This window comes from Diadema antillarum, unplaced genomic scaffold, assembly GCF_040938485.1.
Source record: "Diadema antillarum isolate AM-2024a unplaced genomic scaffold, OU_Dant_1.0 scf00000194, whole genome shotgun sequence".
Classification (NCBI taxonomy): domain Eukaryota; kingdom Metazoa; phylum Echinodermata; class Echinoidea; order Diadematoida; family Diadematidae; genus Diadema; species Diadema antillarum.
In genome coordinates this window covers 861,706-882,687 of record NW_027271083.1, presented here as the reverse complement: position 1 = coordinate 882,687, position 20,982 = coordinate 861,706, and the positions used below count along the sequence as shown (strand labels likewise).

Here is a 20,982-nt window from a genome sequence, read left to right as displayed (position 1 = left end):
GCAATCAGGAAAAACTTACTCCTTGGCATTCCTTATTCATTCTGTGTTATTCCAGAAATACATCCAGCAATTATGAGCTCCCTGATGAGTTGTTTCATTTTGTGGTCAACAAACAAGCTTGTGAATGGGATGCCTGGTAGGGGTGACCATGGCATTTCTTGCCATTGCGAGACTTTTCCTTGTTTGTCTTCATTCTCTCGAGGCAGCATCAAGTTTTTGAAGATCACCTTTAATCGTATCAATGCTTACTTTTGTACAAATATTCAATAACTGGGATTAAATATAACTATTAACGAGGTTCCACGACACCAAATAATGTTTTGCCTGAGAGGCAAAAACAAATCACGTGTAAGCGAACCACATACCCGCTTGGCGCTATTATGGGACGTGGGATGTAACGCTTACACACTTGCCCACACTTATGGGAAGTGGTATGGGACCCCTCCCCCCCCCCCCCCCCCCCCCCAAACACACACAGTTTTTGCCCCTCGGGATGGCTTGATGACGTCTTGGAACCTCGTCCTTACAGTCTGAATTTATGGCGGCAATTTTGAATTAAGAGATGGCTGTCGTTCTGCGTGACCTGAAAATGAATTCGGTCTAACTAAGACAATTTTGGCAAATTTATCTAAGGCGCTTACCACAGTATTACATGTTTTTCTATGGCCACCATCTTGAATTTCAAGATGGTGGCCTATCTTATGATCAACAAGAGGAAACAGCTGTACTGGAACGTTGGACACCACAAGCATGTGCATTATTGAAAATTTGATGCTCCTACAATAATTGCAACATGAGATATGGGTAAAAAACGCTATGGCGGCCATTTTGAATTTCAAGATGGCACCCTATAAATTGTATCAAAACAAGCCACAATAACAGAAAATGATATATCAGAGTGTCTGACATCACAAACCATGCATTTTGCACCAAATTTGAAGCTTCTACAATGCTCACTGTATGAGATATGGTTCAAAATACTGTTTGCTATGACGGCCATTTTGAAATTCAAGATGGCAGCCTACAAATTGTATCAAAACAATCCACAATATCAGAAAAAGAAATACCAGAGTGTCTGACATCACAACCATACATTTTGCACCAAATTTGAAGCTTCTACAATGCTCACTTAATGAGATATGGATGAAAATACAGTTTGCTATGGTGGCCATTTTGAAATTCAAAATGGCGGCTAAAGACGTGGTCGGAAAAAATGGAACCAAAGTTTTTTGGATTCAGCACCCCCAAATTGACAAAGTTAGCTAAAAAAATCAATTTTGGCACAAAAATCTCACGGGATTACATAGTAGCCTCTACTATTTACTTCAATGCTTTTTTAATCAAGAGCAAAGTTATGAATCTTCTGCAACAAGTTTTCTGTTCAATGTCTGCTGTCGCACATAACAATTATCAAATTGCAGGCAAACCACCGAAATTTAAAGGACGGTTTCGTACTTACGCGCGAAGATATCAAAAAAAAAAATAGACGTACAATTTTCTGCAGCTAAAATTTAATGACTCATAGCGATGGAGCTCATGAATGAGAATCCATACAGTAGCACAGAAGTTGTTCAAGCAAACACATCATGATCTGTGGAAGGGGGGAGCCCCCCCCCCCCCCCCCCATGCGACACACACCTTTCTTTTCTTTTTTTTTGCACCATACAAAGCTGAAGTGCCCCCCCCCCTCACATACACACACACACAGGCGCGCCGGAAGCAGTTTTGGATTGGGGGGGGGGGGCAAACATTGGAGGGGGCTCAAGATTAGACCATGCATATGTTACACAATATACACATACACACACACACACACCCACACACACACGCACACACATCTATTATATATATATATATATATATATATATATATATATATATGTGTGTGTGTGTGTGTGTGTGTAAAGTGGCGTACGGTGGGTCGAAACATGGGGGGAACCATAAAGTAATTTTGACGGTCTGTATGCTTGTGCGTGTGTGCGTGAGCAACAATGGGACTACAATACATTACGGAATGTGATACATTCAACAACGCAGTCATTGAGGAACATTTTTAAGTTTTCCTTACATGGATTATGGAATGACGGTGTGAAACGATCGACAAATTATATACAGTCAGCAACATAAGGTGAATGGCATAACAATAAAATGCGAGCGAGCGAAGCGAGCGAGCTTGAAAATTTTGATATTCTACAGTTCCAAAACTGGAGTTTTTAATCGTAGCTATATATTTCGCTTTGGAAATAAATGGGGGCGCATCGGGCGCAACTGCTGGCAATTATTGGCAGCAACATTAGGAGAATGGCATAACGATTCAATGCGAGCGAGCGAAGCGAGCAAGCTTGAAAATTTTGACATTCTACAGTCCCAAAACTGGGGTTTGTAGCTATATCTTTCACTTTGGAAATTAATGGGGGGCGCATCGGGCGCAACTGCTGGCAATTACTGGCAGCAACATTAGGAGAATGGCATAACGATTCAATGCGAGCGAGCAAAGCGAGCGAGCTTGAGAATCTTGACATTTTACAGTCCCCAAACTCCCGTTTGTAGCTATATCTTTCGCTTTGGAAATTAAGGGGGGGCATCGGGCGCAACTGCTGGCAATTACTGGCAGCAACGTTAGGAGAGTGGCATAACGATTCAATGCGAGCGAGCGAAGCGAGCGAGCTGGAAAATTTTGACATTTTACATTCTAAAAACTCCCGTTTGTAGCTGTATTTATCTTTCGCTTTGGAAATTAAGGGGTAGGGGCATCGGGCGCAACTACTGGCAATTACTGTCAGCAACATTAGGAGAATGGCATAACGATTCAATGCGAGCGAGCGAAGCGAGCGAGCTTGAAAATTTTGACATTCTAGAGTCCAACAACTGCCGTCGTAGGTATGTTTTTCGCTTTAGAAATTAAGGGGGAGGCGCACCGGGCTCAACTGCTGGATGGCGAGCGAGCGAAGCGAGCGAGCTTGAAAATTTTGACATTTTACAGTCCAAAAGCTGCCATTTGTAGCCATATTTTTTCACTTTTATTCATATATGTACATATTTGTTTTATTTTCTTTGTTTATTCATTTATCTTTATTATTATTTATTATTATTTTTTTTTTTTTTTGGGGGGGGGGGCTTTTTGGGGGGGCAAAAATGCGTTTTGCCCCCCCACTTTTTGGATTGGGGGGCGGCCGCCCCCCCTGCCCCCCCACTTCCGGCGCCTATGCACACACACACACTTTTGAAAACGTTCCGCCGGCGATGCACATCCGTGTGCTGAATTGTCGATTTTTATTGTTGCCGCGACCTCTTTAATGTACACATTATGTCTAAGAAATTAGCAAATTGAAGCGATCATAATACTATGCGAATGTGAATTATTATCCAATAAATTTCTCCGGATATTGAGTACTACAATTTCAGAGCACCCGATCGAGGTTACTAGGTGTTTTTTTCTGCATTCGATCTCATCGATTATACATCGGCCTCCTCAGCGATTAGTCTCCAGCATCCCGTACGAATCTGCATGCAAATATTGAGTACCACCGCGACGGCTGCGTGTAGACCGGGGGCCCAGAAGATTTATTTAGCTGAAAAGGGTCACACTTTTTAATGGTCTCATCATATAAGGATGTGTCCAAGGGTCAATAAAATGAATTGCTGGCAAGTCACATCCTGTACCGTAAGCCTTGGGGCCACAAAAAGGGACCCCGAAAAATGGATTTATTCAGCCGAAGGGGGTCACGGACAAAAGTTGGTGGATATTGTTCCTTTGGGTGTACTTATCATGAAAACAGCAATGCCAGCTATTTTGTCCTGTACTGGGCCCCAGACAGTAGCCCCAAAGGGCCCCACAAATATGGTATTATTCAGCTGAAAAGGGTCACGGCTAATTTCTTTTGCAATGAAAGTAGTTCCCATCAGAGATATCCAAAACACCAATGCCAGCTATTTTATCCTGTACGGGGCCCCAGACAGTAGCCCCAAAGGGCCCCATCCCCCATAGGCCTACGTACAAACACACACAAACATTGATTTTATTCAGTTGAAAAGAGTCACGGCTAATTTCTTTTGCAATTGAAGTAGTTCCCATCAGAGATATCCAAAACACCAATACCAGCTACTTTATCCTGTACGGGGCCCCAGACAGTAGCCCCAAAGTGCCACACCCCCATAGGTCATAGTACAAACACACACAAACATTGACTTCATTCGTGCAGCTGAGAAGAGTCACGGCTAATTTCATTTGCAATGGAAGGAGTACCCATCAGAGATACCAAGAACACCAAAGCCAGCTATGTTATCCAGTACGGGGGCCCCGGACAGTAGCCCCAAAGGAGCTCCCCCCCCCCCCCCCCCCCCCACACACACACACATTAGTTTCATTCAGCTGAAAAGAGTCACGGCTATTCTTTTGCAATGGAAGTTCCGTAGTACCCATCAGAGATATCCAAAACACCAAAGCCAGCTATTTTATCCTGCACGGGGCCCCAGTCAGTAGCCCCAAATTGCTCCCCCCCCCCCCACACACACACACATTGATTTTATTCAGCTGAAAAGGGTCATGGCTACTTTCTTTTGCAATTCTATTAGTAGGCATACTCATCAGAGATATCCAAAACAATAAAGCCAGTTATTTTATCCTGTACGGGGTCCCGACAGTAGCCCCGAAGTGCACCCCTCCCCCCCCCCCCAACACACACACACACACACACACACACACACACACACACACACACATTAGTTTCATTCAGCCAAAATGGGTCACGGCTAATTTCTTTTGCAATGGAAGTATACCCATCAGAGCCAGTTATTTTATCCTGTACGGGGCCCCAGACAGTAGCCCCAAAGTGCCCCCCCCCCCCTCCACATACACACACATACACACACACACACACACACACACACACACACACACACACACGTTAGTTTCATTCAGCTGAAAAGGGTCACGACTAATTTCTTTTGCAATGGGAGTAGTACCCATCAGAGATATCCAAAATACCAAAGCCAGTTATTTTATCCTGTACGGGGCCCCACACAGTATAGCCCCAAAGACGGGTAATTTCTTTTGCACTGGAAGAAGTACATGTACCTATCAGAGATATTCAACACACCAAGGCTAGTTATTTTATCCTGCTCAGAGCCCCCAGACAGTAGCTCCACAGTGTCCCATCCATTATACATGTACTGTCAATCAGCTGAAAATGGTCTTACAAATTCTTTTGTAGCGTTAATATCAGGGCCTACTGAACAGAGATATCACAAACACTAAAGCAAGTCATCTTATCCTGTATACGGGGTCCCATAGGTTACAGTAGCAAAACACTCAAGAAATTTGCAAAGGAAGCATACTTTTGTATAGTGCACAACTAAGATGACCATATTACGAAAACCAGTCATTTCATCTTGTACTGGGCCCAGGTTACAGTAGCCATACAGTGCCCCTCCCCCACATAATTATTATGACATAATTTAGCTGAAAAGAGTCATAGTTGTTTTTCTTTTACAATAATAGTAGGCCTTAGTTTACATCATAGATACCCAAAACATCAAAGCCAGTTAGGTTTTCCCAGCCAATTTCGCACTTTTGTTGGTTCATTTGATAGAAGGTTCGAATTCGTAAAATGGGTATTCAAATTGGCTGGTACCCTACGTTCATTCAAATTCGCCTTGACTTGCCGAAAAGGGTATTTCAGCCATTAAATTTCGCGAAAGACAGTCAAATTCCAAACGTGTTCATTCAAATTCAAATCATGCTATTTCTTTGTTTCAGATCATTTTAACATGTCTTTCTATGTGTGTTTTCGTTTCATCTATGAATTACTGTTATAAAGCAGTAAAAGTATCATATTTCTATATTTTTTGGTTGTTCTAGTAACCAGACTGGTAACGCTCCTTCTCTTTCATATACATGTCATTATAGGCCCTATACGTGTACCAGTAATGCAGATTAACTTCATTTTTTATAGTCATGACAGCACAATAGATACAGACGTATATCTCTAAAAGACATAGAAAGAATTATTTAAAAAAAAAAAACCATTTGAGGATCATAACCTTGACTTCTTGGAACTGGCCGACCGCTCGTAATAAAGCGCTCGTAACGGCCAGATAATTTGTGGCTTCTTACTTCTTTGGATTCAAAAAGCACGTTAAAAAATGGTGTCAAAGTCTCTTAAACGAATACGAAAACATGAAATGCTATGATGCTTACAAAACAATAACTACGATGAAAGAAAATAAGGAAAGAGGCCAAGCATGAACATATCTGTTTAATTGACTGCAGAACATGTTAAATTAGATGGCCAGAGATCAATATGAATGAACGAGCGCAGCATGTAATCACGTGACTATATCATTATGAATTTATGAATGAACGGATAGTGGAATGGTACTTGTCTTATATATGGATTTCAGTTGAAAAAAGTGTTATTTAGAATAAGGTTAGAGGTAATGTGAATGTTTCAAAATAGATTTGAATGAAGAGATTAATATGACATTGAACTACCATGTCATCTAGGCGAATTTTTTGCTAAATTTAATTCAACATTAAAGAATTCGATTAAAAGAGGTGCGATATTGGCCCGTATGCAGGGCCCTTGACAGGTATAGCCCCAAGGTATTCCCACCCCATATGAATTAAGTGTTTTTAGGTGAAAAGAGTCATGTATGTCTATATTCCTTGGCAGCTAGTGGAATTAACAGCTGAGATACGTAAAAACACAATGGCCCCCCAGCCAGTAGCTGGAAAGTGCTCCCGTATTATTTTATTCTAAGTGAAAAGAATCACTGCTATAATTTCTTTTGCAATGGAAGTAGTACTCAACGAGGTATCAAAAACACCGAAACCAGTTATATAGCTGTCCGGGCCCCACGGAGTGTTCCTAAAGTGTCCCCACATGTAATTCCACTATCAAGATCCTGCATCCCGATCTATTCAATCTGTCAGATTGGGAGAGAGCGGCAAAAGTGTACGGGGACCGGGAGCATCGTGATGGGGTTGGATCTGGCAATTTTACAGATCGGGAAGAAATTTTGAACTGGTTCAAAATTTCTTCCTCATCTCCCCATCAAGATTGACCTATTTTGAATCGTAGCTCAAACGGGCAGAGAGCAGTGACAGTGTAAATACCGCGGGATGAGCGTAACAATTCCAGGTTTTTCTGACCGTAGTAACAGCGGCACAAGAACGGGAAATGTAGTCTAAACTAGACACCGACGACATGGTCCCGCTGCTGCGCCGCTTTCTTGATCAAAGCACGACCTTCCTAGTTTGCAGGCACAAACCCTTGTTGGTCGTAATAGGAGTCTGCATGTGCCAAGACTAATACACGTACCACTGCACTGCAGCCTCTCCCAACAAGGGTTGTTGGGAGAAGCTACAACACAGGGCCTATGGGACAGTGCCGAAGCGGTGCATATAGTAGTCTTGGCGCAGACTCCTCTACGACCAACAAGGGTTTGTGCCTGCAAACTACGACCTTCCCGCTTTAACGACGCTCTCACTAAGCCCCAGTCACACTAGAGCGGATCGAGCCAACGAATGCCCAGCGGATCCGAAAATTTGGACATACGCTCACATCCGTTGCTCGTCGTTCGTGACCCGCTTGACGTTCATTGTATCCGCTAGCTGTTCGCAGAGATTCGCAGAGGTCCGCCGGAGCAAAATTTTGATTTTGGACATGTCCAAAATCTTGAGCGGATGACGAACGGAATGACAATCCGCTCTGTGTTCGCTTAGCATCCGCTGATTGAAAGTTTTGGTCGCTCTGCATTCGTTTCTCATTCGTCCGCCGTTCATCCAAATTCGCCCAGCAAATGTGCACAGCAACACACGTTAATCAAACGTAGATAAAAAAGAGATATTCATATATAGCACATATAATAATAATAATGATAATCATAATAATAAGAAAAAAAGGGTCTTATTTGCCCAGGGTAGCCTCTTCAGTGTTGTCACTGCTCTACCAGAGGGCCCTGCCATTATCATTACCCCAGCGTTGCCAGGTACCCATTTATACACCTGGGTCGAGAAGGACATCGTGGGTAAAAAAATCTTGTCCAAGGATGTAAGCACTAGGCGGGATTCGAACCCGGGTCCTCGGTTCGGGAGTCGGATCCACTATGCCACAGCCCCCCACATGACATTTCATTATACGTATTCTGACATTAAGTAATAAGAGAACATTATTCTAAACCACTGCTATAAAAGTCAACATGTAGTAAATGGGAATCTCTGAATGGAAATCGGGAATTGTGAAAGTTCGACTCCAGTTGGAGGCACCAGACGCAATGGAGGATGTTGGACTACCAACATCATCGTCACGTGATCATCAGAAGGAAGTACACTTTTTAGGGGAATCTTGAATGAGTGACATCAGGAGTATTAGTGGTTACTTCGGCTTCCTTCTTTTTGGGGCCATTTTCACAGTCACAACTATCTAAAAAAAGAAGATCACTCCAAAATCTTCGAGTGATCCCTGAGGTCACTCCAAAATTAATGAAAATGAACATTTTCACTCCAAAGTCACTCCAATTTCACTCGAAACTCACTCTTTTTTGTTATTTACTCCTTCATGAGTGAACAATTTCACTCTTCTTTTTTTAGAGAGACAACATTACTTGACACTGTCACTGCTCAAAATGATTTGGTAAAGTGTGCGTCATCCGAGATCCGTCACGTAATTGCCGCAGTATCGCTCTGCATATGTTGGGCATTTGCTGCTCATTCGCTTTGTCCACTCAGCATCCGTTGGATGGACTGAACGCATTCGCTTTCATTCGTTACTTTATCCGCTCGTTACACGGTCAGCATATGCTCATCATTCGTCAGGCGAACGTTCGAAAACCACATTTTGCTTGCGAATTCGAGCGGATACGAGCGTATCTGGACTTTGCCAAATTTTGCCCATCCGCTAGGCATTCGCTGATTTATACGCTGTAGTGTGACGGGGCCTTTAGCTACGCTGTTCCTACGCTTTCCCAGACTCAATTATGCATGCAATTATGCGATACACTGGATAATGTTTGCCAGAACAGCAAAACTGATGATGATCAGGAGGACGCGTTGTCGTTGTCGCGAAAATGAAGACGAAGGAGCGCATATTTAAGAAGAAGAGATGCAAACAATAAAGAGAATAAAGCAAAACACTTTGGAGCTACTGTCTGGGGCCCCGTGCAGGATAAAATATCTGACTTTGGTATTTTGATATCCGATGGATACTACTTCCATTGCAAAAGAAATTAGCCGTGACCCTTTTCGGCTGAATGAAACCAATATGTGTGTGTGTGTGTGTGTGTGTGTGTGTGTGTGTGTGTGTGTGTGTGTGTAGGGGGCACTTTGGGGCTACTGTCTGGGGCCCCGTACAGGATAAAATAACTGGCTTTAGTGCTTTGGATATCTCTGATGAGTACTACTTCCGATTGCAAAAGAAATTAGCTGTGACCCTTTTCAGCTGAATAAAATCAATGTGTGTGTGTGGGGGGGGGGGAGGGGGTAAGGGGGCAATTTGGGGCAACTGTCTGGGGCTACTGTCTGGGGCCCCATACAGGATAAAATAACTGGCTTTGGTATTTTGGATTTCTCTGATGGGTACTAATTCCATTGCAAAAGAAATTAGCCGTGACCCTTTTCAGCTGAATGAAACTATTGTGTGAGTATGTGTGTTTGGGGGGGGGGGGGGGGGCACTTTGGGGCCACTGTGTGGGGCCCCGTACAGGACAAAATAACTGGCTTTGGTGTTTTGTATATGTCTCTGATGGGTACTACTTCCATTGCAAATGAAATTAGCCGTTACTCTAATCAGCTGAATAAAGTCAATGTGTGTGTGTGTGTGTGTGTGTGTGTGTTTGTACGTAGGGCTTATAGGGGGTGGGGCACTTTGGGGCTACTGTCTGGGGCCCCGTGCAGGATAAAATAGCTGGCTTTGGTGTTTTGGATATCTCTGACTGGTACTCCTTACATTGCAAAAGAAATTAGCCGTGACTCTTTTCAACTGAATAAAATCAATGTTTGTGTGTGTTTGTACGTAGGCCTATGGGGGGTGGGGCCCTTTGGGGCTACTGTCTGGGGCCCCGTACAGGATAAAATAGCTGGCTTTGGTGTTTTGGATATCTCTGATGGGAACTACTTCCATTGCAAAAGAAATTAGCCGTGACCCTTTTCAGCTGAATAACACCATATTTGTGGGGTCCTTTTGGGCTACTGTCTGGGGCCCCGTACAGGATAAAATAGCTGGCATTGCTGTTTTCATGATAAGTACACCCAAAGGAACAATATCCACCAACTTTTGTCCGTGACCCCCTTCGGCTGAATAAATCCATTTTTCGGGGTCCCTTTTTGTGGCCCCTAGGCTTACGGTACAGGATGTGACTTGCCAGCAATTCATTTTATTGACCCTTGGACACATCCTTATATGATGAGACCATTAAAACGTGAGACCCTTTTCAGCTGAATAAATCTTCTGGGCCCCCGGTCTAGTGGCCACGATTCGATCACCCAAGTTGACGTATTGATTATTTTCAGCCAGCACCGTTTTACATACCTAATACTGAACTGAGAGGGCGCTTCAGGAATCGACTCTCTCATTATTTCTCACATTTTGATCTCAAGATAAACTACAAAACAACTCATTTTCCCTGCAAACCGCGTCATCCAGACATCTTTTCATATTTTTTTTTTGTGTGGTCTGGTTGAGTTTTTAGAGGTACTCAACGTACGTGCGTATACGGCAAACAAATTGCAAACGGTCGAAGATCAATTTTTGAGCCTTTCCCAGCACTGACCAATTTCATGTTCTAACTGTTTTCATTTGACAAGACTCTAAACAGTTGTCCTTCAAGATGATGTTGTATACAATGCTCCAAAACAAGGTAACATCCCAACAAAATTAAACATAGATTTGAATACTTACTATGAAATCATTATATCACAAAACTGCAGGAAATCAATGAAACCATCAATAAACAATGGCTCATTTTAACCTCCTCCCATAAAATGACTGTGTAGTGTAAGCCGCTGCAACGCATAGAATTTTAAATATGCAGCAAAAGTTTTAAGTTTGCCTATGCTTGTTCAAGTTGCTATTGCATTTTCATGATTTCTATGCATTTTCATGTATGCTAAATATTCACATACATGTCTATAATAATTGTACGGGATGTATCATACTATTTGTTGTAGTTAACTCTAAGTGTATATGTATGTTACCCTTATTAATTCCCACTTTTGTTAATCCCATATTCCACATTCAATATCAAGTAAGGCGCTTTTAAACACAATGAGCCCTGTCTGATCATTTTTTATGCTAAAATGTCTAAACATGAACTTATATTGTACTGACATAGCTTTTGTCCAACGTTATCATCATGCTTATGAAAAACCTGTACGCATAAGTTGTTCTAATCAATGGCAAAATAAAAGGCAACAAATAAACGAACGAACACACAAAACCAAGACAGAATAGGGACCTATACATACGTCATTAGTTCTCGTTGATGGAAGGATGATAATGTTCTTTCACGCCTGCAAAGAATCATTACTGATCAAGAGAACGTGTATTAGTATTCATAACACCAAACTTTTCTTTCCATTGCAATAATTTTTCTATCCCAGCGTGAGCTTACTCCAAATTCTCAGCAGGGAATGTGTAGAAGAATGTTTGATTTATAGATCCTACATCACGGTGCACTTTCGAAAAGGACAGCAGCTGTTCAGAATACCGCATAATATCATACGCCGGCGCAGTGCAATACCAAATAATGTCTTTTGCTAATGTCTCATGGCTGAAAAAGAGACTAATTGCGAGAGAACGGGTGAACACAAACAGCTGCATACATGCGTTACTTGGTATGGCGTTCACCCGTTGCTCGCAGTGTTCAGCGTGGTGAGTTAGTCTCATTCCTCAGCCACGAGGTCTTGTCAAAAGGCTATACCAATTACAGTAGTAAGTGGTACACGCAGCGTAACTACTGTATACTCACAACTTATGACACGCGCCTTAAAATCAAAATAATGATAACAACAGCAACAACAACAACTCAGCATGGATCAGCTGCTGTAGGTCAATCTACTCAACAATAACCATCATTCATGTGTGAATATGTGAGTGTTTGTATGTGTGTGTGTGTACTGAACCTATGACCATAAGCGCATTCACAAACACTTATGCAGACTCCATACATGTTCTAGTACTGAACTCAATCAGTACGTTGAGTGAGTGCTCGCCTCGAACTCCGCTGAGCCACTACGCGAGCTTTGTGTGTGCTGGCGTTTGTAACTTGTACAAGTTGTGTGTGTTGAGTCTCACACACCCTGTGTATTGAGTTACTCACACGGAATGCATGCATGCACGGAGAGCTCACTCGCATTCTATCAGCGTGGGTTGAGTAGGTTTTGCTCATAACAGGACTTATTTTTCTCGCTTCGCGTTCGCGTGTAACATATAGATATCTTTGCCCATCTATACTAGGCAATTCTAAGCAACCAACGAATATAACAACACCGGCAATTGTTCTATGTTGAAGTAAAAACACCGATAATTGGTAAGTGAAGTTGTGACCTCCACGTGTGATGTGATATGATATGAGTCGATCTTATACTGTGCAGACAACATCACAGCACTGTGTTTAACATGTAAAGCTCTGCGCGCGTGCATTTACAGTGTTCCGATATGCTCATGGTCCTGCGGGGCTCATACTCACGCGGTATTCTGATGTTTTGTGATAAGCTACTAGCTGTGATTAGCTCAGACTCTATAAAATGCTGATCTCATGAGCTCTCTGCCTCTATTTGACTACAAAATGTACATATGAGACGAGGTAGACATCATCTTATTGCTGCATGCTGCATGTACTATACTCAAATAGACAAAAAAAAAAAATCTTCTATCCGGAGGAGTCTTTTTTTAATGTAAATTAGATCACTCTCCTCCGTATGGGGGATTCCGTAGCTTACGACCAGACGCAGTCTCCGCGGAACATTTCTCCGACGACCAGATACAGACCGATCTTTCGGTCAAATTGGAAAATTGATTATGACATGTATTGTAATCTTTATGTTTTGATTGGTCTCAAATTGAGAAAAGCGGCGGTTGCGCCGGTTTGTGGTCATCAAAAACTGTAACATACTCTCTAAAATAAAAATCGAGTGAAAATATTCACTCTTAAAGGAGTGAATTAAAAAAAAAGTGAATTTAGAGTGAAATTGGAGTGAATATTGAGTGAAAATGTTCATTTTCACTTATTTTGGAGTGACCTCAAGGATCACTCGAAGATTTTGGAGTGATCCCTGAGGTCACTCTAAAACGAGTGAAAATGAATATTTTCACTAAAAATGCACTCCAATTTCACTCTACATTCACTCTTTTTTGTATTCATTCCTTTAAGAGTGAATATTTTCACTCAATTTTTTTTAGAGAGTATGATGATAGGAAATGATACAAACTTTACTAAAGAATTTTTCATCGCAAAAAATGCTGTATCTTTGAATCCCTTCTGCTCACCAAAATGGAAATATGAATAGGCCCCTATATAATTACTATAAGCTCATCCTTGCTATAATAGCTCAAATTAACAGGTGACTCTAAAGTAAGTGTATGGGGTATCGGTATTTGAGCGTTTGGTATAACTTTTTCATCATATATAGGCTTTGTGTCTCCTTTTCTCCCAGACGTCACCGCGAACTGAACTGCTGCAGGGTGCCGATATCAAAGGCCACAAATGGCGACGACTGGGGCATCTTCCGAGGAGGCTGACATTACCGAGCAGCAGCGTCGTTATAATGATTTTGTTGCCCTTTTGTAAGTGGACATTTCGTTGTTGTCGTTTTTTCCTCTTCCCACTCCCCCGACCAGTTTTCCAACAACGTAGTTCACAATCATTATCATGTGCATATTGATATACAAATACCATTCTTTTTTTCTCATTTTGTAAGGCTGTTAACTCGTTTTCAAAGTGGCATAATGCTTTTAAAAGCTTGCCTGACGTACTAGTAACATATTCAGGGAATCCGTGTTCATAAAAAGAGAGAACTTGCGTTTAAAGACCGATGATAAGAATGGTCCTTTTTAGAATTTACTGCCTGACAGTGATTCTTTTTGGGACATTTTAGGTCATAGGGTGAAAGGTCAAGATCAAATTCTCAAAATTTCACTATTTCCCCATCATGTATGCAATGCTCGAAGATATTATTATATTTATAATTATTATCATTATTATTATTATTTTATATGCATGTATTATCAGATAAATATTCTCTTGAAAAATTGTAGACTATGGGATCAAAATATGTCAAAGGTTAATCAAAAATGCAAAAACTTAGTACATATGCATATTGTATATTGCCTGACATTGATTCTCTTGGGAATTTTTGGGTCATGGGGTCAAAATCAGGTTCCAATGCTACAATTCTACTATGTATTGCTAAAATGACATTTTTATGCATCCCTTGAATATTAATGAATGCATGTTAACTTTAAAAGTAGGTATGCATGTTAACTTTAAAAGTAGGTATGCATGCAGTTGTAGGAAAAGATTGTGGCCGTTGGTTCCCAGGTCAACGAAAAATGTTCGAATGTCATGAATTTTCCCACGTTTAAGAAACAGCTCAAAGTAATTGTCATGAAAGTGAATGTTACCATATTTTACTGATTAATTAAAGGGCAAGTGAATATGCTCAATACAAATTCATCCATCCAAATGAAACCCAGTTTAAGGAAAGTAAACACAACACATTTGGGACAAACGATTCATTTTAATATATCCCTATTATGTGAATTTAGCGTCTCACTTTTTTCAAGACGTACTCTACACACATGTGCAGAACCATACTTTATGGCTGAGGCATACCAGTCGTCATAGGGACATTTTCTAGGTTTGTAAATGGATACATTAATGCGTTAACAATCCTATTTTTTTACTGAAATAAAAAAAGGCTTCCTCTCAGATGCAGGCGCTAGCAAGCACAATTAAATGATTCCATTATTGATGATTATGGATACATCACGGATATGTTATCTGAATTAATAAAAAAAAAACAACATGCTTGTTTGTACAAATGACCTTTCTGCTCATGCGCGAAGTGGAACTGTAAACTGGCTCATTTCATTTTGTGTCACCGTTACCAAGTCTTTGTCAGTATATAAAAAAAGATATGAATGCCTTCATCCTGTGTCAATACGTTCGCAAATATCATTCAATGCAGGCAACCGCGTACTCCCACTTTTCGTCAGAATGAGCGTGACGCCCTGGTCGAGCTCGTGTGCGAGTACTTCAACGTCGAAAAGAACGGCAAGCTGGTGAGATTGACCTTCCGGAAGGACAACAGGCAGGTTCCGTCCGGTAAGCTGGCCTGGCAGGAAATCGCCGCTCGATTCAACAGCAACCCCAACTTCTCAAAGAGGTATACAGAACATTCCAGAATATTCTATTTCTCGAAAAAAAAAGAATATTTCAGAATATTCTATTTGTCGAACAAAGAACGCGTTTCATTGCACCCTGCCACTAACTGCTTATTAAAACAAGAGACCCGCGGGTCTAGCGCTCACCTGAGTATCGCAAGTTCACCTTTCACGCAGTCACTAATCTAAATTAAAATTTGACCAGGCATTCTCAAGAAGAAGATGAAAATGTACAATAAGGGCCCAATTTTTTAAAGATTCCTTAATTTGGGGGGATTGGGGCCCCCTGGGGCCCTCTGGGTGGGGCATGGTGCCCATTTTGATAAATTGAGATCCTGACCCCCTAGGGATGCTACCTGCCAAGTTTGACAAAAATCCATCATGAGGTTTTCAGGAAGAAGATGAAAATGTACAATTCAGGCCCCCATTTGGACCCTTCCAACCACCCCCCCCCCCCTACCCAAGAGGGGCACCCCTGGATCTCCTATGAACAAACTTCAAACTACAGTCATTAATGTACTCACTCATAATATTATCTCAGCTCTATAACTTCTGATTCTAGAGAAGATTTATAAAGATTCCTTCATTTGGGGGGTTTGGGACCCCTGGGGGCCCCCTGGGTTGGGCATGGTGCCCATTTTAACAAATTGAGATCCTAACCCCCTAGGGATGCTACCTGCCAAGTTTGGTGAAAATGGGTCATGGGGTTTTCAAGAATAAGATAAAAATGTACAATTTAGGCCCCATTAGGACCCCTCCTCACCCCCTCCCCTGGGTCCCAAGGGGGGCACCCCTGATTCTGCCATGAACAAACTTGAAACTGCAGTCATCAATGTACTAACTCATAGTATTAACTTAGCTCTATCACTTCTGGTTCTAGAGAAGAAGATTTTTGCGGATTCCTTAATTTTGGGGGGGTTGGGCCCCCTGGGGGCCCCCTAGGTGGGGCATGGTGCCCATTTTAACAAATTGAGTTCCTAACCCCCTAGGGATGCTACCTGCCAAGTTTGGTGAAAATGGGTCATGGGGTTCTCAAGAAGAAGATGAAAATGTACAATTTAGGCCCCATTAGAACCCTTCCCCACCCCCCTCCCCTGGGTCCCAAGGGGGGCACCCCTGATTCTGCCATGAACAAACTTGAAACTACAGTCATCAATGTACTAACTCATAGTATTAACTTAGCTCTATCACTTCTGGTTCTAGAGAAGAAGATTTTTACAGATTCCTTAATTTTGGGGGGTTTGGGCCCCCCTGGGGGCCCCCTGGGTGGGGCATGGTGCCCATTTTAACAAATTGAGTTCCTAACCCCCTAGGGATGCTACCTGCCAAGTTTGATGAAAATCGGTCTTGGGGTTTTCAAGAAGAAGATGAAAATGTAAAAAGTTTACGCACGACGCACGACGGACGACGGACGACGGACGACGGACGACGGACGACGCACGACGCACGACGCACGACGCACGACGGACGCCGGACGAAGGGCGATCGCAATAGCTCACTTGAGCCTTTGGCTCAGGTGAGCTAAAAACCCCATTCGATTAAGATTGTGCATTACTATAGACCCTCTACATGACATTTCAATCGTTGATATGTATCCCTTAATCAAGTATATAGGGCATCCTTTAATTTACACGTATGATTACTCTGTCGTTAAATGAGATATATATGAAGTTCGTTTTGTATAGAATAAGATTTTGTCTCGAAGTGCTTTATTGATTTATTCTCTTGATCTGATAGGATATGAATATGCAATAGAATATTTATTTTCCCTTTGTATGTATGTATTTATGCAGTTCAGTTTAAAGATAAATTTGTCGGATACTTCAATGATTGTCAATTATAGATTTTATGCACATTATCACTGAACAACAAAAAGTGAAGTGTGAGAAAATTGTGAAATTATAGAGGTCTTGTCATGGTTACTATTATGAAATACCTTTTGCTTGCATCGCGCTGGTACAGGGAGGTTCAGCAGCTCCGGAAATGTTGGATGAACATGCGCACCCGGGACAACTTCACGCCGGGCCAGCGGCTGCGCTTGGGCCTTGACCAAACCGGCAAGAAGCGTCGAACGATCAACAGTAAACTCCGCAGTCTGTCGGGACAAATTCCTCAGATACGGATAACCAAAATCAGTAGGTAGCGGATTCTATAAATCGTTCTGCAGTTTCACATGATACTTGTAAACACGCCGTTGACGCTTTCAGAAAAAAATCCACAAAAGATTAGACTTTGTCAGTCTTTGGCTAGCTCTTTTTCACCGAGGGGCCTCCAGGTGTCATGAAAATCATTTTGTTTGTTTTGTTTTGGTTTTGTTTGGCTTGGTTTTTGCTCGTTTTGCAACATAATATTACAAAGTTAGCACTTAATGTTGGTGCGAAACATATCTTCAGTTTAATCAAAGAGAGAAGGGTAACTATTGAAAGACCATAGGGAAACATGAATCGTAACAGTTTTATTATAGTACTCTCGAAATTGAAGGAAACAAGATGAAAGCGCTTACATTTTGTCGTGATATCGACCGGTAGGGCTCAAGAACTCTGTGAATATAACAAAGGAAAACCTATCAATGTGACGTTTATCATCTTATTCATTCTTTGATAGGTTTCGTGATTTCTGGAATTATTGGGTATTGATTATGTAATTTCAACTTTTATAATTATGTCCAAATATGGAAAAACAGAATTCAAGAGTTTATGAAATGCTGAATCATGCCCCAAACTTATTTGTCTCCTCTATTTGACTGAAAAACTACTGAACGTATTGCTCTCTTACTAGAATATAACCTTAATCCCTATGGTAACGTTACAAAAAAGAAGAAGTGATATTTAAATAGAAAAAGCAATACAGTTTACCGCAATTGTCCCTTGCTTCTAATTTCAGATACGGGTTCGGGGGTACCACAAGTTGGTAGCATCCGCTCTCGACAGCAGCAGTATCGAAGGCGACCCCCCTCTAGGGCTGGGAGACCAACGGTGTCCCGAGGCCCTCAAAAAGTCGAATGCCATCAGACTGTCACTCATGTGTACGACTTGACAGAGGGTGTCAATGTACCGAGTAGCCAACATCTCGTAGCTGGTGGCAGGACCGACCAAAATCATCGATTCGTACAGAACCGGCCCACTGCTCGCACCTTGGACCATGTTAGACACGAACAGCAAGTGCACAAGGTCAGCCATGGTCCAACGATGGGAGGATTGCAAGATGTGAGCGTTACATCTAGAAGGTCGCCCGTTTCCTCAGGGCAGGATTTTCGGGGACAGCAGCAGGTGGTACCGGTAAGAATGTTTCGGAACACAAACAGCACCATGTCTAATCCGAATCTTGGGGCGCTCCGACAGACCGAACCGAACGTTTGTCCTTCGTCCTTCGCCTCGCAGCGGCCCACCACCGTACACCACCGCGGGGACTACCACGACACTGCGATCTCAAGTCAGACCGATGTCGTACCAGGGGTGCATGCCATCCATGAAAGCGACATGGAATACCCCATTCAGATTGGATTGCTGCCAACTGAGGTCTCTAACGATTTGACCGGTGCAGATTCCAGTGCCTTAGATGGGCGTCATGATCCAAATAGCGGCACCGGACTCCTTAATGAACTATTACTGGCCCCAGTGGAAAGCGGACCCGTGATTCTCAGTGTGACCAGTATTCCTGGCAGTGGTCCGGAAGAAGATGCTCCCATCATGGATGACATCACCAGTGACATGGACGAAGTTGAAATTGTGATCAAAAGTGAAGGTTAGAACTATATCTTCAGCTTGAATAATATATTTATTGTTAAAATGAGACTTGTTTGTAGAATGAATGATATCTGTCCATAGCGTTTTGTATGTTTACCTGTCCTACAATTGCATCACGCACTCTAGAGCATTTCTTTGCGCACACGCTTTCCGTAAGAGATATTTGAATAAACGTGTAAATGTTTTAATGCTGAACATTATCTTCTCAACCTTTGCAGATAATGATGAATCGTCCGCCACCGCTGTTTCGCTACCAAGATCGTCCCAGGAAATGTTTCAGCAAACTCAGAGGAGCATCAGTGGTGATCAACTCGTCAGAAGAGTAAACAGCAACCAGGAGCGGCGAGGCACTATCAGGACATTAGTCTCCGAGGGTTCACAGAGAACCAGTAACCATGCAGATAGAGCCTCCCATGCTAGAGACAGCGGGCAGCAAGCAATGTCCATTGGTAGTCAACAAAGACGCACCGACGACGACATACAGCGACAACAAGGTCATCGTGTTGCATCAGAAGAGCAGCGCGTCATCAACGCAAATTCCTTTCACGTGGGCCAAAATGACGTATCCAGAGAAAGCCGCTCGGGAAACGACGGCAGGTCCGGACAAATTAGTTCTAAACGCAAAGAGTCTTCCACGAAATCAAAGGCGACCGCAAGTGACTCGGCCCCAGAAGCAAATAATCCCCGTGCGTCAGGGTCGATCGGTGCCGACCGCGGTCGTGACAGAGGACACAGCGAGAAGTTACACTCGTCTTTGGAGGAAGAGAAGAAAGCGAGGTTGGATATTTTGCGCTATCAAGCGATGAAGGCTCTTGAGGAAGCCGAGCAGGCTCGGTGCCGCCGAGAACTCCTCGAAGTAGAGCTGGCGTCAGCGAAGCAACAGATGGAGCTGAGCCGACTCCGGCAGGAGGCGGAGATCGAACTGATTCGACAACAGGTGCGACAGGAGAAGGCCAAGGCTGATAAGATGACGGCCTCTCAAGCTTCCAGATCCAACTCGTAGTCAAAGTGGCAAAAAACGAGTGTGCAATGACACATTCCTATTACAAACTCGTTATCTTCTGTCAGTACTTAGTTATCGGTGCTAAAGTTTTACGTCACGACCGCATTAAAGGAACCCATATTTCCTGTCTCTCTGAAATGATGTACTTCTCTTCGTTTTGTCTGTCTCTCATAGACACATATCTCTTCACATCGTGGAGTAACATCTATGGTTTGTCCTGTACTCACAGAGAAAATGTTCAAAATTTATTAAGTCAATTCTAATTCTGACCCTCTCCAACGAATACATTTCATGTACATGTAGGTGTTTTGTGAGAGTAGAACGAGCAGTAGCTGGGCCATCCAGTTCCATCCATTACGGCAGTATCGTGTTGGTTGGTACTGTATTATTTCAGTTTAGACGGAAAATATGTGCATGTGCAAAGTTCTATGAAAGGCACAATGTGATTGCCGACAAAACGTGACTCCAAATTCTTAGAGTGCATCGCATCCACTTCATTCTTGATTTCCCTCCAATGAAAACACATGCACACACACACATACACACACAGAACAAAAAAAAATGCTGGATATTCAATGGAGGCGGTATGTCGTGATAATTTCGTAAATCTTAAACGTAATGAAGAGCTTCATGCGAAGTATATGTAATGGTATCGCCTCGAACTTATCAATCATTTTCAGAAAAACAAACAAACAAACAACCTCAGCACGTTCAGGTGACGGTGGTTATAACGAACTTAAAGAGACTGGTTGCTCGATAAAATTGTTCGCTGTTTGCAATTTTGATGCAATCTTGTTCATTCAGGGTGGAGACGTCGTTGTAGGGTACTTGTAAATCAGCCAATAGTATC

The 20,982-nt window shown here is 42.4% G+C and overlaps 1 long non-coding RNA gene across 1 annotated transcript; it reads left to right on the top strand.

Moving 5' to 3' along the window:
- Positions 1 to 12,366: 12,366 nt before the first annotated feature.
- LOC139723585 (uncharacterized) lies at positions 12,367 to 15,313 on the top strand. Its single transcript, XR_011710366.1, has 3 exons — positions 12,367 to 12,528; positions 13,655 to 13,784; positions 15,188 to 15,313. It is a non-coding gene; the product is annotated as an uncharacterized lncRNA (long non-coding RNA).
- The last annotated feature ends 5,669 nt before the right edge of the window (positions 15,314 to 20,982 follow it).